At 46.2% G+C, this 12916-nt stretch overlaps 1 protein-coding gene across 1 annotated transcript in view; it reads left to right on the top strand.

Annotated features, from left to right (window-relative positions):
* The window catches only part of LOC101017432 (kinesin-like protein KIF26B), a 429407-nt gene that overhangs the window by 173988 nt on the left and 242503 nt on the right, over positions 1-12916 (top strand). The window lies entirely within an intron of this gene.

Below are 12916 nucleotides of genomic sequence, written 5' to 3' on the forward strand. Positions count from 1 at the left end.
TACAGGCACTCTTGTTTCGTGCTCACAGTAACCATGGAGGACGATGAGGCACAGAACATGAAGTTAGTTGCTAAAAGTTGCCAGAGCTGGGATTTGGGCTCCAGGTGGACTGACTTCAGAGGCTGTGCCCTCCATCCTTGCCCCAAGCAACCTCCTGTGAAGGAATCAGCGTGAATGAATGACCGAACGAATGAATACATGAATGAATAAGACCTGAGGAGGCAGGCAGGCTCTGGGAGATGCAGAGACAGCTTCTGCCCAGTTTTGCTCAGGTTGTGGAGACAAGGCTTTCTACGAGATGCACACACAGAAATTCCCCAGAATGAATACGTGGATAGCACACAGTATGAGGTGGGTCCAGTGACTGCCGACATTCCCTCTGTCCTCCACTCATACTTTCTCAACGGTGCCCTTCTCTGAAGAGAACCTGCTTCTTTGACCAAGCTGGTAGGAACAGCACCCACTGCCCATTTTTGTGCCAGTACGGGTAAGTACGTGTGCTCCCGGCCGCCCTTCAGCCATGGTGTCCAATCTGCTGCACGCATCACCTTAGCCAATCCTCACCTCAGTCCCTCTAGGTAGGGATTACCACTGCAGCTGTATAGACAAGGAACCCGCAGCTCAGGGAGGTTAAGCTACTTGCCAGATCTCATGGCTAAGAAGTGGCAGAGCCGGGATTCATGCAAAGGTGTGGCCATCCTTCACATCCTGTGAGGTTCCCATGACATCTTGCGTCTCCCCTGGATAAGCATCCGAACCATGATGGATTTTCTTTTTTCCTGGTGGGAAAGGGCAGCTGGGGGTGAGAATGGTCCAGAGAGTGGCAGGATGGAGCCATGGTCGTGAAGGTATCTGGATCACTGGGAAGCGCAGAGGTCAGCTCCTCACAGACGTCCTGGGATTTTGCAGTCAGTGGTTACTGGAGTTACTCGATACCCACTTGTCCCACGACTGGTGAGTCCCGCCTATTGCCTGCTGTCCTGTGATGCGGCTGCTGTTTGTCCATCTCTGGGGCCACCAAAGCCTGTCTGGATTGTGATTCAAGGTATAAGAGGACATGGAAACAGAAGTGATTTGTGTTGTATGAGTTTAGTTTAACTTGATTACAGGAAACTGGTGGTGGATGAATGTTGTATTTCATTGCATGTAAACATCTCAGAGACAAGTCCATTTTAGCTACTTTCTACTTGGGAATACTTGTTGTGAGGTTTTTCATCTAAGGCTTCTCTGTAATGATTTTTTACCTGATGATTCATTCCTCAATTAGTGATATTTTATTGCTGCTTTGCCACAGAGCTTTCAAAACCGTCACCTCCTCCTCCTCCTCTGGAAAACATGCACAGACTTTGCTCACATTTAATCATGCTATCCCCACCCTTTCTAGTCTTTCTTCAAACTTCCACCAGTTCCTGTGTTTCTGAGAGGAGCCCAAGTCAAACACTAGGAGATAAACATCAAGAGCTTAAAATGCATGTTCAAAAAATATGCTGGTCTCTAATTCCAAACATGGCTACTGCTGACCCACTGAAGACACATCAAAGACCTGACCCTTCTGGATTGTTTTAATAGCAGTGAGGGGTGAGTCCTTGTCTCAGGAGAGGATGGGCCAGACCTAGGTAATGTGTGTCCCATCCCCCGATCCAGTGCGCACGTGTGTGGGTGTGTGGGTGTGTGTGTGTGTAGGGAGTGTGCATGTGTGTGTGCATGTGTGTGTGGGTGTGTGTGGGGGTATGTGCGTGTGTGGATGTGTGGGGTGGGTGTGTACATCTGTGGATGTATGCGTGTGTGCATGTGTGTGTGCACGTGTGGGGGTGTGTGCGTGTGTGTGCACGCGTGTGTGTATCCACGCGTGTGGGTGTGTGCGTGTGTGGGTGTATGTGGGTGTGTGGGTGTGTGCGTGTGTGCCTGTGGGTGTGTGTGTGTGTGTGTGCACACGTGTGTGTGGCTGTGTGCATGTGTGTGTGGGGAGGTGTGGGTGTGTGCATGTGTGTGTGTGCAGGTGTGGGTGTGTGGGTGTGGGTGTGTGTGGGGGTATGTGCGTGTGTGTATGTGGGTGTGTGTGCACATGTGTGAGTATGTGCATGTGTATGTATGTGTCTGGCACACACTGTTTTTGACTGGGCTGAGGTTGTGGTACCAGAGTCCAGAAGACAGTTGAAGTTGTGTCCTGGAGGGGCACTGATATGAAATCTAGCAAGTCATGTCCAGACCAGGTCACTAATCAATTGGGAACCAGTGAGCAGAGGGCAGCAGCTATGTGTGGAGCGAGAGGATGGGGTTTGAATGGACAGGAGCCACGTGGACACTGCTGCAAGCGGCCCAAGCACGTATCCGCAGATTGCCTGCATTACCTCATCCCTTTTTTTCTTTTCTGAGACTGAGTCTCACTCTGTCGCCCAGGCTGGAGTGCAGTGGCATGATCTTGGCTCACTGCAACCTCTGCCTCCCGGGTTCAAGCGATTCTCCTGCCTCAGCCTCCCGAGTAGCTGGGATTACAGGCACCCGCCACCACAGCCGGCTAATTTTTGTATTTTTAGTAGAGACAGGGTTTCCCCATGTTGGCCAAGCTGGTCTCCAACTCCTGACCTCGTGATCCACCCGCCTTGGCCTTCTAAAGTGCTGGGATTACAGGCCTGAGCCACCGCGCCCGGCCACATTACCTCATTTCTCCCTCCGGCCCGCTGTGAGGTGGGGACTGTTCCCGCTGCAGTCTCCTGGGTGAGAGATGAGGGAGCTGCGTGAGAGGCGGTGGCCCCATCACCTAAGCTCGTGACCAGGGGAGAGGGGAAAAGCATCCCTGCTCAGGCAGGAGCCCCTGTGCCTCATGCTTGGGGTTCACTTAAAGGCACGGCTTAGAGAGATGCTATCAACCAAAGGATGGAAAGGAGCCACAGAGAAAATATCTTTTAGGTTTTTTGCTTTTCTCTATGTTCAGTTTCCTTCCCATTTATACAGGTGCCTTTAGCATGTAAATATTCATAGCTCTTTAGGGTCATCCACTCCTTGAATATCCTTGGAGTCCTGGCAGAAAGCAGATGGCGTGCTCCGTCTAACGAAGAGGTTTTGAAAAGGACTGTGTACAAAGCGGTCGCAGGTGCCGGCAAGCCGTGGTGCGCAGTGCTCCTGCCAGCCACTGGGGAGGCCTGAGGGTAGGAGGGGAAGCCAGGACCACAGCCCCGAGAGGGAGGACCTGGAAGCATCAGCTGAGAGGCATGAAGGCTTAGTGGCCTCATGGGACAGGAGCCAGGAGGACGAGCGCCCTGTCCTCTCCCATCTACTCCTGCGCTCTCCAAGGGCTGAGCCCATCCTGAAGCCAGAAGGAAGTCTGTGGAGGCAGCTTGCATCCGTCTGCCTCCTGGCCCAGAGCAGAGTAGAGAGATTGAGGAGCGGACCTAGATGGGCAAGTATTCATAGAAGGCGCCCAGCACCAGCATCTCATGAAAACAGTGGACCTACTTCTCAGAAAAATGCCCAAACACGCCAAATGTGGCGTATGTTTTCAGGGGATCCATATACCCCTCTTAGCCAGTCTCTGGACCAGACTATAGAGTAAGAGTCTGATTTAGATCGATGGGAATGTTTTTTTTTTTTTCTCCTGATAAATATCTTGGGGTTCGTGCTCTCCTTTAAGTCTGCAACAGCTGAGCGAACAAATGGCCTGCACGCGGGCTCCCAGGTCAGACGTCCAGCAAGCAGATGCTTCTTTTCTCATTTCTGTATCTCAAGGGAACAAGTAAGTTCAGAAGAAGAAAGGATCTGGTGAAGGAGACTGCAACCCAAAGTTATTTTAAGAGAGTGTTGAAAATGAGGGCTATTTAAAGCAGAATTTGTGGCTGGGATTTACAAGGTAAATCAAAGCAGCCATAGGAAGGAAATGATTTTCAATGAAAAACATTTTCCTTTACTTGTTCGTTTGAAAGAAAGGGGAATGTGTGGGCAGACAGTTGTGAGGATCTTGACTTAAATACTTGACTGCCTTTTCTCATGCATGCTTTGAAATCCCTCTGGTTCCGGCTGGGTGCGGTGGCTGACGCCTGAAATCCCAGCACTTTGGGAGGCCGAAGAGGATGGATCACTTCAGGTCAGGAGTTCGAAACCAGCCTAGCCAACATGGTGAAACCCTGTCTCTACTAAAAATACAAAAGTTAGCACAGCGTGGTGGTGAGTGCCTGTAATCCCAGCTACTCGGAAGGCTGAGGCAGGAGAATGGCGTGAACCCAGGAGACAGAGGTTGCAGTGAGCTGAGATCGCTCCACTGCACTCCAGCCTGAGCAACAGTGTGAGACTCTGTCTCAAAAAGAAAAACAAGCCAACAAAAAACCCCCACAAAACCTTTCTGGTTTCTTAAATGATTGACACTCACTTTGAGAAGAAAGCCTGTCTAACCTCAGCCTTATTTTTGCATTCATCTAGATAATAAAGTCACTCAAGGTCTTGAGTCCAACCAGATGCTAAAAAAGACCGCGTTTGCTCAACACTATAAGATTGGAGGTCAGGGAGCTTTCCACCTTGGACTGTTGGAACTGAGGATTCATCTAGAATGTTAATGTTTTTGAACATTCCATAATAAAATAAGTTCTGTTAACTCTTAGGCATTTATACCCACCATGTGGTCGTATAAAAGAATGAGGAAAAAGGTGGCACCAAGATGATGCAAGCTCTTTATTCTGTGTTTCGGTCTCATCCCATTCAGATGCTCCTTCATAGAACGTTTCCAGGCAGTGGTGCCTGATAGGCTTCATTTCTTGAAAACCCTGGCTTTGGTTGCACTGAGAGTTTGAGGTGAAAATCTGGTTCCTTGAGAAAGGGTTATCTTCTCTCAGAGAAGCCCATCAGTTCTGGAGTGATTGCAAACAAAACGAGCCCTCCAAGGCTCAGCTCCTCCCTGCTCGGCTGGCTGGTAGATGGAAATCTCTGGATCTGAATTCCTAATGGGCCCCACCTGTCTGATATCTTAATTAATCTGGTTTAAAAGTGGTTGGAGGCCAGGCGTGGTGGCTCACGCCTATAATCCCAGCACTTTGGGAGGCTGAGGTGGGCAGATCACTGAGGTCAGGAGTTCGAGACCAGCCTGGCCAACGTGGTGAAACCCCTCTACTAAAAATACAAAAATTAGTTGGCCATGGCAGTGCATGCCTTGTAATCCCAGCTACTTGGGAGGCTGAGGCAGGAGAATCACTTGCACCCAGAAGGTGGAGGTTGCAGTGAGCTGAGATCTTGCCACTGCATTCCAGCCTGGGCAACCGAGTCATTAAATTAAAAAAAAAAAAAAAGGTGGGGGTTGGGGATTGGCAGTGGCCTTCACACACAGCAGCCTCTGCCTTTAAGAATGACTTAAATCATGTGTTAGATCTAGGCCCTTTGGTGAGAGCCAGGTTGAACACCCCTAAAGCATTTGCTGTTTGACGTATGGCCTCCTATTCCTTTGAACTTTCCCAGAAAGCAGGGTGGGGGTGGGGGTGGGGAGCAGCAACCTAGAATTCTTTAAATTTCTTTCTAATGATTTGGAATGATCAGAAACTTTCAAACCAACTTCATTTCCACCTTCCACCCTTGCTTATCCATCATAAGACTATTTTTATCTTCCGTAAGAACCCATTCTCCAATGACTCTTAGATGGAAAACAGAACACTAGAGTTACCATAAACCACTTCTCCTTAATTGCTGACATCGAATCACACAGAGGGGGTCATTGGTTTGGAGAAGAGGAGGAAGGGAGAATATCTATGCCCTCTCTGTCCCCTTCCCAGACACCTCATTGCCTCTGAGGATTCTCTTCCCTTCACTCTCATCACGAAAGAGGTAATTACCTTATTTCAGGCATTCTTTTTATAGAGCAGGCAGCAGCCTATCACGGTAGTAGCATTTCACTCTTCCAAGAATGGAACCGTCGCACAACGTCCCAGGAGTCATCTGTGATTTTTATGAGAACCTGAAGAGGTTAAAGAAAAGAACAGAAACATAAGAAAGCCTTTGCGGAGAAGAAGGGAGCTGTTAGCCAAAAGAGGGAATTTGGGCTGAGAAAGTTATGGTCTGAAATACTTCTATCTTAGAGAGGGAGAGGTGGGGGGGGGGCTTTGCTGTTGAATTGAGTGACATTTCTCTTTATTATAAAGTTATAGCGTCTGGCAGTAGAACTGCCAATGAAAGCGCAATCTGGGGTGTTTCCTTTCACCCTAGCTGTGCTCTTTTGGCAGTTTGTGTCTGGACTGTTAAATGAAGGGTTCTTGCATGGGAAATACTTCTTATTCCTTTAGCAAGTGAAACTACTTGCTAAAGTAATTGTTTTTAACTGTGACTATGTATACAAACATACCTTGTGTATATGTATTTTTGAATATTTACGCACAGTATGTATTTGTGTGTATGTATGTGTGCGTGTATTTTTGTTGTTTTGTGTTGTAACATCAGCTGGGGTAGGAAGAGAAGGGTTGCTATGCTAAGAGTCTTTCCTCAGCTGACCTCTGGCTGCAACGTCAATGACCTCCCTTGTTCCCTACCAGCGTGGCTGGAGCACCAACGCCAGAATCTCACATAGAAACAGTACCTGGAGTCTTCCTACTGCACTCCTGCACGGTGGCATCCAGAGAAACGGTGTCACTCAGGGAGAATGTCAGGCAGGCATGAGCTGCCTTGACTTGAAATTGTCTTGCCTCTCATCTCAATTAAAATCAAGCCATTAACTGGCTTTAATGTGGAGATTTTGTGGTTCAATTTTCTTCAGTGGTATCCATTATAAAGAAAGATGGGGGGTTAGGTAGCAGAACCGATCGGCATAGTTGTCAGGCATTTAGTATGTATTATTAATATTTAATATGTATTCTTAATATTCCCTACCTATAATGAGAGCTATCCGGGCTTAATCAGTTATCCTTTACTCCAGGGCAAAGCCATGCTTTCTGTGGTTACCTGAATTCCAGCTGGGGCTAAGCACAGCTCAGAGTGTCTGGTAGCATCTTCAAGTGGTTTTTGAATCACTCACACCTTTTAAAAACTGCCACACAAACTGGTAAAAAGTTATGCTTCTGTCTATTGTTGATTGAATGGAATTGTCACTGTATTTATTTTAATGAAATGGACAACTTGGAGCCCTATTGCAACACATCCCAAACCCAGCTCGCTTCAACCATTAATCAAAACATTTTTCCTGCCTACCTGTGCTCTGTGAGGAGGATACAATCTAGTCTGTGATTGCTGGGAATTCAGGGTAGCGTTTGATAAAATATTGCACAATCAAACAGGTGCAGAAAGCAGTCTATGGATTCATGCCAAATGAGTGGTACTGGAAGGGAATTCTATGGGAGTTCAAAGGAACGGGAGGTCACAGTAGATCAGAGTTGGTTGCAGAGAGTCTTCAGGGGAGAAATGGGGTTTGACGTAGGCCTTGAAAGAACCAATAGGATTCAGACAAACCTGAGGAATGGGATGGCGTTCCGAGCCACATGCACTGATTGTTCAGAGTTTGGTTTGCTCAGCCAGAGGACGTGTTGGGAAGATGGGTCTGATTGGAGATGACATGGACACCCAGACTTAGATTTTAAGGGCAGGGGGAGTTCCCTGAAGGATTTTAAGTGCCAGGGTGCCCAGACTTAGATTTTAAGGGCAGGGGGGTTCCCTGAAGGATTTTAAGTGCCAGGGTGCCCAGACTTAGATTTTAAGGGCAGGGGGTTCCCTGAAGGATTTTAAGTGCCAGGGTGCTCGTGTGTTAGGCAGAAGGGAGGTGAGTTAGGCTGTCACAGTCATCTCGATTGGACTTACTGAGAATCTGGATCGGGCAGACAGGAAAAGAAAGCAGTGGAATATTGCACAATCAAGCAGGTGCAGAAAGCGGTCTACAAAGGAAAGTTACAAAGGAAGAATTGGCAAGGGCTGGCAAAACAGTCACTGCTTGGAAAAGCCATTTTTCTGAAGCGTAATGCCCGTTTGACCCCAGTCTTTGCTGTGTGTCTCCTGAAGGACTAGAAGGACTAGAAGGCCGTCGTGCGAGGCTTCGTAATTCGCTGCCTATTGGTACAGAATTGGAAATCATCTCTATGTCGCTTTCAGATGCTCATTTCCTTCTGGACTCCCTAGTACAATTCATCAGTTTCATATTCTCTCTCTCTCCTCTCATAGGTATGTAGTATATATATTTTTTGATGACTGGCTCAAGAATTTTAAGATGGGTTCTGATCCTGTTTAGCTGGAAGTATTTTCAAGAGAGCCAAAGCCATTCTTATTTTGGCTTCTACATTTATTGTCATATATTCAGGCAGGACAGTGTAAAAATGATTACCAAAGTTGAACCTATTATTTAGATTTTGATAGTGTGTGTGTGTGTGTGTATATATATATATATATATATATGTTTGGGAAGGAGTTTTGCTCTGTCACCCAGACTGGAGTTTAGTGGCACTATCTTGGCTCACTGCAACCTCCACCTCCCAGATTCAAGCCATTCACCCGCCTTGGCCTCCCGAGTAGCTGGGATTACAGGCATGCACCACCACGCCTGGCTAATTTTTGTATTTTCAGTAGAGATGGGGTTTCCCCATGTTGGCCAGGCTGGTCTTGAACTCCTGACCTCAGGTGATCCACCTGCCTCAGTCTCCTAACGTACTAGGATTACAGGTGTGAGCTACCACGCCCGGTCTGATAGTTATGTTTTTAACTCTTGATGACTAAAAGACACTTATAAAAATATAGAAGTTAAGACAAAGTCACAATTGTGTTGAAAACTGCTGTTACAGTGTTTTCAATATATATTTATCTGATGGAAAAGTTTTATTTTACTGTACAATAATATGTTCTATTAAATTAATGAAAACGTACTCATGAGTGACTTCTTGTCATACACATCTCTATATCTCTTAGAGCTGTATGTCGGCATTTTCTCTCTGGATGTATAATATTCGTATTAATCAATTCATTCAGCCTGTGCTTGGCATGGTTCCAGGTGCTTGAGTATATCAGAGCAATAAAGACGCGCCCCCTGCTCTCTTAGATCTTTTTTTTTTTTTTTTTTTTTTAGATGGAGTTTTGCTCTTGTCTCCCAAGCTGGAGTGCAATGCACGATCTCGGCTCACTGCAATCTCCGCCTCCCGGGTTCAAGCAATTCTCCTGCCTCAGCCTCCCGAGTAGCTGGGATTACAGGTGCCCGACACCACAACCAGCTAGTTTTTGTATTTTTAGTAGAGATGGGGTTTCACCATGTTGGCCAGGCTGGTCTCGAGCTCCTGACCTCAGGTGATCTGCCCACCTTGGCCTCCCAAAGTGCTGGGATTACAGGCGTGAGCCACTGCGCCCAGTCAGATCTTATATTCTGATACAGGAATATAGACAATAAATAAACCAGAAAATACCTGCTAGTCAAAAAGCTATGATGGGAACCAGCCAGGCAAAGATCTAGAGGGAGAGCAACCCAGGCCTATCTCCACTTATGAGATGTACATAAACACACAGCACCTTGCCTGTGGGAGGTTCTCACCATATATTTACTGAGGAATAAATGAGTGAATGGATGTATTCATTGGCCTGCTTGTAAAACCTTCACTAGTGGACTCTTGGCTCTTAGAACTTTATTACAGGTTGAGTAATATCTGAAATATCCTTTATTCAGAATGCTTGAAACCAGAGGTGTCTTGGATTTTGAATTTTTGGGTGGTTGGAAATACTTATACTATACTTATATTTATCAGGTGAGCATCCTGAAATGAAAATCTAAAGTCCAGAGTGCTGCAGTGGGCATTCTCTTTGAGCTTCATGTTGGTGCTCAAAAAGTTTTGGATTTTGGAGCATTTTGGATTAGGGATCTTCAACCTGTATACTAATATGTAGTACTTTCCCTCCAAAGAGATTTGAGAGAGAAGTAAGTGGCTGCCATAGTTGGCTCTTTTTCCCTGGGCTCACTTCACCCTCTTGCCCTTGGATAACTCCAGTGAACTCCTTACTTTTCAAGGCCATGGCTCTTCTAAGCAACCTCCCTGAGCCCTTGGACTGGGTCAGGAGGGTTCCCTTGGCCCTGCAAGAACCTACAATGTGCTACTGAAATGATCATTTATGTGTCTGGCTCTTTCTCTAAGCAGTGGGCTCCTCAAGACTGGGCACAAAGTTATTTACCAAAGGTAACCAAGAGGTAGGTGTGCAAAAACTGTTTTCTGTTGAGATGAAAATCACCAAGCCTGGCCATTTCCTTCCTGTGTAGAAAGTAGTGTAGAAAGTCCCTTAGGACTCTGCTCCCTGTCTTGTGCAACTTACCCTTTATTTAGGGAAAATGAACAATCTGTAAAACAATAAGAGAACACTGACAAATCAATACGGGCAAGACCTGTGGGAAAATGCAGAGGTGTCAAGAGTAAGAGACTAGGCTGAGAGAGCAGGTGTGGATCACCGTGGTCTCCTTTGACTTGCTCAATAAAGACCCCCTGACCGAAGGTTAGCTGCAAACCCCTTTGTTTTGGAGGGCTGGTATGCATTGTTTTCATGATGTGTCTTTTATATGGTCTCATGGTTTTCAATTTCTTAATTGATGTTTCTCATTTACCCAAAAGCTTTAAATGTTCATCATCTTGGCATGGAACACAGTAGACATTAAGGTTTACAACCAATGTCTGTCATTGCCATCTGAATGTGTTGGTGACATTCCTGGTGTGGCAAGCTAGGTGGGTGTGCCCTCATCAACAAAGGAGGCTGAATTCTATATTCTGCACTGTAGGGACTGTCTTTCTCTTTCACTCGCTTGCTTTTTAAATGACACAATTCATCCATTCTTAATGGGAGTCAGGGGGAGAAAGGAAGAAGGAAACGAAAGCAAACAGAAAAACCTACTCAATGCCCGCAACTGTTACTATTATCTTGGTGTAGAACTCTAAGTACTTTTTAAAATATACTTGAAATACTTTCATAGGTTTTACAACAAATAGGATTATACTGCCAATTTTCTCATAGTGAATTTCCAAGTCAATAACTGCTTTTCAGACTATGTTCCAAGGAGGGGCCGGGATTGCCCAGCTCAAGAGAACAGGAATCCCTGCAAAGGGCCAGGGGCCCGTCAGTGGCTCCTCCTCAGTGCAGCTCTGCTCTCTCTGTTTTTTTATTGCTACATATTTTGGGGGTGCATGTGATAATTTAATACATTCATATCATTGTAAAGATCCAATTGGTGTCGCTAGGATACCATCACCTTAAATATTTCCCCTTTCTTTATGCTAGAAACATTTGAGTTCTTCTGTTCTAGCTATTTTGAAATATACAATAGATTATTGTAAACTGTAGACACCTACTGATCTGTCAAACCGTAGGTCCTTTTATTTATTTATTTATTTTTTTGAGACGGAGTCTCGCTCTGTCGCCCAGGCTGGAGCGCAGTGGCGCGATCTCGGCTCACTGTAAGCTCTGCCTCCCGGGTTCCCGCCATTCTCCTGCCTCAGCCTCCCGAGTAGCTGGGACTACAGGCGCCGCCACCTCGCCTGGCTAATTTTTTGTATTTTTAGTAGAGACGGGGTTTCACCACGTTAGCCAGGATGGTTTTGATCTCCTGACCTTGTGATCCATCCACTTCGGCCTCCCAAAGTGCTGGGATTACAGGCATGAGCCACTGTGCCTGGCCTTTTATTTATTTATTTATTTATTTATTTATTTATTTATTTATTTCTGAAGGAGTCTCACTCTGTTGCCCGGGCTGGAGTGCAATGGTGCGATCTTGGCTGACTGCAACCTCCACCTCTCGGGTTCAAATGATTCTCCTGCCTCAGCCTCCCGAGTAGCGGGAATTATAGGTGCGCACCATCATGCCTGGCTAATTTTTGTATTTTTAGTAGAGACGGGGTTTTGCCATGTTGGCCAGGCTGGTCTTGAGCTCCTGACTTCAGGTGATCTGCCTGCCCTGGCCTCCCAAAGTGCTGGGATTACAGGCATGAGCCACTGCGCCCAGCCTCAAACACTAGTCTTGTTTCTTCTAGCACACCATATACTTGTACCCACTAAACAACTTCTCTTCATCCCCCCTCCCCACTACTCATCCCAGCCTCTGGTAACCACCAACCTGCTCTCTGTCTTCACCAGCTCCACTTGTTTAGTTCCCAAATATGAGTGAGAACGTGTGATATTTGTCTTTCTGTGCCTCGTTCATTTCACTTCCCATAATGACCTCTAGTTCCATGCATGTTGTACAGCTCCTCTCTTGTTGGAATATATTTTGTAAAACAACAACAAAAAAATTGGGAGGAGGAAAGGTTTTCACTGCTTATATAAATGACAACTTGTAAACTAATGTGAATAGCAATATTTTCATTGAGTAGAGTGCTACCTATTTGCCCATTCAGAATTAAAAACTCTGACAAACAGCTCTGTCCATATATCCTTGCTCACTGACTGATGGTCTTTTGATTGGCATTGGAACACCCATGTGCTGGGCCTTGCTGAGACTGTGGCCATCTCTGCCTTTTGGACCGAGCTGCTCAGACAGTTGACCTGACATTGGCTGCCTCATTGCCACTGAATGGGGATGAGGTCCTGCTTGTCCATGCTTGTTGGAAGGTTTTCGGGCCTTAGCTCTGCTGAGCAAAGACTTGGTTGAGTAATAAGTGAGTAGGAAACTGCAGAGTTCCATTGTTTACAACGGGGACAGCCTGTGGCACCACTGGACATTCTGAAGTGGGCCCTGGTTGGGTCATTGGGTAGAAGGTCATTGGGTAGGTGGGAAAAAAATCATTGCAAGGTTATGATTGCACCACTGCTTTCCCGCCTGGGCAACAGAGCCAGACTCCATCTCTTACAAATAAATCAGAGGACTGGGAGAAAATATTTACAAATCATGCATTTGATATTTCTCCAGTGATATATCAGTGGCCAATAAGCACATGAAAAGGTGCTTAACATCATTAGTCATTAGGAAAATGCAAATAAAAACCACAATGAGATGCCACTTCAAATCCTC

The sequence above is a fragment of the Papio anubis genome, chromosome 1 (assembly GCF_008728515.1).
Source record: "Papio anubis isolate 15944 chromosome 1, Panubis1.0, whole genome shotgun sequence".
Taxonomy (NCBI): domain Eukaryota; kingdom Metazoa; phylum Chordata; class Mammalia; order Primates; family Cercopithecidae; genus Papio; species Papio anubis.